Source organism: Rhagoletis pomonella, unplaced genomic scaffold (assembly GCF_013731165.1).
Source record: "Rhagoletis pomonella isolate Grant_MI unplaced genomic scaffold, Rhpom_1.0 Rhpom_scaffold_04420, whole genome shotgun sequence".
Taxonomy (NCBI): Eukaryota; Metazoa; Arthropoda; class Insecta; order Diptera; family Tephritidae; genus Rhagoletis; species Rhagoletis pomonella.
In genome coordinates, this window is record NW_023462970.1 from 11115 (window position 1) to 16121 (window position 5007).

The 5007-nt window shown below is 37.2% G+C and overlaps 1 long non-coding RNA gene across 2 annotated transcripts; it reads left to right on the forward strand.

The window, feature by feature from the left end:
- The first annotated feature begins 833 nt into the window (after window positions 1-833).
- Window positions 834-2024, forward strand: LOC118754701. Of its 2 annotated transcripts, none has more exons than XR_004994931.1 (3): window positions 834-1065; window positions 1628-1898; window positions 2010-2024. It is a non-coding gene; the product is annotated as an uncharacterized LOC118754701 (long non-coding RNA). The 2 variants fall into 2 exon arrangements; XR_004994932.1 differs by lacking the exon at window positions 2010-2024 and adding an exon at window positions 1986-2000.
- Window positions 2025-5007: the final 2983 nt, after the last annotated feature.

Sequence of the window (5007 nt, forward strand, 5' to 3'; positions counted from 1 at the left end):
AAATATATTTCCAATGGAGACCGCCTATTTCTCATGTGCTGCAATATATGTCAGCGCTTATTGCTTGACATCTATTACAGGCAATTCGATAGTTTGACAGCCATATTTTCATTTGAAAGAAAGCGTGCTGGTGGTAACATCGATTAAATTTTTATATTAAATCAAAATAAAAGTCTGTTCCTTATTGGATTATTTATGATTACGTTTTAGGAAATTATTCAGCAAGTTTTTTAAAGATTTAAATGTTTTTAAACACCGAAATTGACAGAATGTTGTCTGGTGGCGTCATGCGGCAAATGCTTATTTCAAGACATCAAAGTGCCCACACACAAAAACTTGCGATCACATTGCTCGTCAAAATGACAGTTGGTAGGCCATCGGTGTTTGCCTGTGGAGTTTTGCGGTAACATATGTATCAAGATATAAACTTTATCCTGTGGAGACGGGCAGTTATGTATACGTGGATATGTAAGCAAAGGAAAAGAGGCGATAATTTGTCGTAACCGTGCTCATAAGAAGAAGCATGGCTTCATAGAGGGCTTTCGAACGAGGCGTTTTTTCAGGCAACTTTTGCGTTCAACTCACGCAGGGTTGCACGAAAAAAAAATTGAATGGCTAAAAGTTTCAAAATATATAAAAAAAAATATCGAAATAGTCGCAATAAAAAGGCGTTTGCATTGTTCATCTTTGCATTCTACTTTGGTTGAAAGGCCTTTCAACTAATCGCTTTCAACAAAGTTGGTCGCCAGCCAACATTTAGCCATTCAAATTTTTTTCGTGCAACCCTGCGTGATTTGATAGCATATGTTGAACGCAAAACGGGGCGTCCGTACACCTTTATAGATGCAACTCTGTTCCAGCGCCATCTACAGCGCTTCTAAAAACTTCTAGAACAAAAAATTCCCTGGGGAAATTTTCATAACCTACGATAATCAAAGGAGAAGGTGGAAATTAGCGATTAACACTCCATGAAAACACGCGAAAGAATAGGAATATCGTGGTAACTTCAATCTTTGGAAAAGAACACGTCCACTTTCGAAGTGATAAATCATTTGTATAAAAAAGGTACATATTCAAACGATTATATCAGGGCATTGGAAACGAAATGGATATTATTAGAATCGAAAAATTGTGAAAACGTGAAAGAAATTGTCACAACTGGACAATCTAATGAATATACATACATACTCACGAGTGTGTAAATGAGCTAAGTGAAAAATATATGCACGAATAAACGAATTACAAATTAATAAAAGTACGCTGTATATTTCCTTTAAGTGGAAATTAAGCATTAACAGTGGAAGATGTATTTGATTGCATTGGGGAATATCTTTGAAAAGTGATTGGTACGAATACAGCTATGGTAAAAATTATTTTGAATGGGGTCGAGTTGGTCCGGTGATATTTTTACAACCCACATGTTCGGGTTGGGGCGATACTTAAATAAAGCATAGTATGTAGATTAAAAATTTGGTCGAAAGTTGATTCGAAACTTCTGGAAGAAGTCGTAAATCAATCACTTTTCTGGAATTTCCTCGATGACGATTGACTCGTCGTTTTGGTTGATCGATCGAAAATTTCCTAGTGTTTCTATAGTGGTCTTTCTTTTATTGTCAAAAAATTATAGAATTTGTGACTCATTGTGCGGAAAGGAAAACTACCGCCAGCAATATTAAGAAAATCAAAGAACAGCAATTGGAATAATCACCGGTACTGATTGGTTGCCCACTCTAGAGTTAAAGTCATCAACAAGACTTCTGCAGCTTCAGTTAAAAATAAGACCGTGGGAAAATGTCTGTGATTGGAATCGATTTTGGCAATGAGGGATGCTATGTTGCTGCTGCCAAGGCTGGTGGAATTGAAACTCTTGCTAATGATTACAGTTTGCGCGCAACCCCGTAAGTAAACTTATTTGTGTGATTTTTTAATTTTGTAATGTTTCAAAAAAATTTGCATGTTGTCGAAGTGATTAATTTTGAGGTTAGGTTGGTTTTTCTTATCTTTATTAGGTTCTCTCCCTAACAATTCGGAACGGATCCGGTAATTAGAGAATAAGCGAAAAGTTTGCTCTCAAAAATGGAACATAATCCAGAAGTACGAGAAAACAGCTAGTGATGTGCTGAATTTTCGGTACCTAATACTTAAAAAAGATTTCGGTACCCAATACTTCCTTTTCGGTACCCGATACCGATTCTTTACATTAAACCTTCGCCATCAAGAATGATAGAATACAAGATTGCGCCGATCAGAGAGGATTTTTGAGAATAACATTTGTGTGACGTCACACTGGTGCAATTGCGAGAGAGAAATGCCAAAACGTGAGCAAGAATGGAAGAAGAAAAAATGTTGCAAGGAAAACGTAAACAAGTTGCACAAGTGTGACCTCATGCAAACAACGATTCTGTCAAATTCGTTAAGAGAGGAATAGCGGTCCGAGATCGGCGCAACCTTTGTATTCTCTCAATCGTGCTTCGCCATTATATGCTAAAACAGTTGAACTTATCGTAACAGGGAAATATTATTGGTAATTCTCTAGTATAGGGTAACAACCTCTAATAAAGGTCCGGAAGAGTCGGGAGGGGTACCAACGATGTCAATCAAAATCATCGTTGTGTAAAAGTACTTTTGCAACTAACCTTGCTTTATGTCGTACAGGATTTCCATCAGCATCCTCTTTTTACACGGAAAACCCATTTTGATTTTAGTAGCTTTACATTCGGCGGACGTTAGCTAACTCCCAAACCTTATTTTCTTTCATCGAACAAAGTTCTTCATTGATGGCTTTTGTCCATAATAACTTATCCGACCTTTTATTAAGATCTGTATATGTTACTGGCTCACATGGTTCATCCAAGATAACTGAGTATCCAGAAATATACTGCATAAGTCTGTGCTTAATCCTTTCACTACGTCGCGGTCGTAAATTACTTTCTTGGACATCAAGATCACCTGCCTCACCTCCAATAAATAAATCACTTACATCTGAATTTCCAGCCTCCCCTTCGGAACTATCGCCATCATGTTCGTTATTTGCATTATAATCACAGGAACTAGCACGACTTTCTTCTTTCTCCGCCTCTAGCTGGTGCGTAACATCTATTATCAAATAGTTGTTGTTTTCATTTGAAGATTGACTACGAAGTTTATACGGATATATAAATTCGTTGAAACGGACATCTCTTGCAATAAAAATATTTTGTTTGCTATCAGTCCAAAGCCTATACCCATTTGGAGCATACCCTATCATAAAAAGCTCAGTTGTTTTGGCGTCCAATTCCTTTCGATTTTGTTGAGGAACCTATGAAAAAAGGTTTTAAGTTTAGATATATCAGGGCTTTTGATTATACCATAATTCAGCGGGCGTTCCCACGACAGTCGGGTCTACGTAACCGGAACGACCCAGATTTATATCTGGCCAAGGACTGTCACTCCAGCAACACTCCCCAAAAAGTCTTTGGGGAATTTGTATGCTGCTGCAACAACAACAACAACATTAAATTAATACTTCGGCATGGACTTCTGTTAAGAATATAAGTTGCAGTAAGAGCTGCTTCACCCCAAAAAGACCCTGGAGTACCACTTTCAAGAAGCATAGATCTTACTTTTTCCACAAACGTTCTGTTGAACCGTTCAGCAATCCCATTCGGCTTTGGAGAATATGCCGCTGTGCATTGAATTTGAATTCCTTTTTGTTTGAAGAAACACATCTCTTTCTTAGACATATATTCACGTCCTTGGTCTATAGTTAACATTGCAATAGGTAGGTTATGCATTGATGAGACTACAGCTTATCGTAAACTTCGGACTTCTTTTTATTAAATATATAAACGCGAAATGACTAAAATCATCAATGAAGCTTACAAAGTATTTGAATTCATCCCAAGTCAAAGGATCGAAGGGACCGCAAACATCTGAATGAATCCTTTCTAGCAATCGTGATGATGTTGGACGATTTCCATTAAATAGAGTTCGGCACTGCTTCCCTTGAATACATACATCACAAAAACCAACTGGTTTGTATTGTTCCAAGCCGCGAACCATTTCATTTCGAACGAGATCTTGAACTGAATTGTCACTTGCATGACCCATCCTCTTATGCCACAAACTGCTTTCATCAGTTTTACTCAAGTTGGACATCTTCATAAAATCCAATTTTAATTCGTAAAGACTTCCATTCTTAAACGCTTTCATATAAGTATTATTTTTCTTTTTGAAAAACGCTACCACACCAGAAAATGTTATTGGGCCGTATGAATAAAAAATAAGCAATTGCTTTTTCTTTGTAATATTATGTATTGTGGCACGATTTTCCGTCATCTCTTGTCAAATTTGGTTTGGAGACAAACCGGTTTCGGCGTTGAGCCATCTTCAGTGTCATTTTTCGTTCTGCAGAACAAGAGGTTATGGGCGATAGCAAAAAGGGAAGCGATTCGTCCCATGGAATTTTGGAATTTCATGGAGAAAATTTTGAAAACTGGAGTTTTCGCGTGCAGCTTCATTTAGATGCACTGGATCTCCTTGATGTAATAAAAGGGACTCCTCCTGCGGAGCAGAACTTAATCGAGCAGTTCCGCAAGAAGGATAAGAAGGCCAAATCAGTTTTGGTCGATTGCTGATGAATACCTGGAGTACGTGCGAGAGAAGAAGACTTCCAAGGAGATGTGGGCACATGTGTGAAGTAGCACTTCAGTTTTCGAAATTGAAAAAGTTAACTACGGCATTAATTGTAGTGTGTTTGTTGTAAATTTGTTGTGGAAAGAAAAAATTTTTAGCTCTCGTTTTTTAAGAAAAAATGGTATGTATTGCTAACTTGACGCCTACACCTAGTCGATAGAATTGAGATATCCAATATGTTACTACGCCATTAAATGTAGCTTTTAACTTTAAAATTTCTTGTGAAAAGAAAAAAATTATAGCTTTCGTTTTTATGAAAAAAATTTAGTTGACCCTTTTTCGAACCAAATTTAGTATGTAGTGCTAACTTGACACCATGCACCATTGACGACA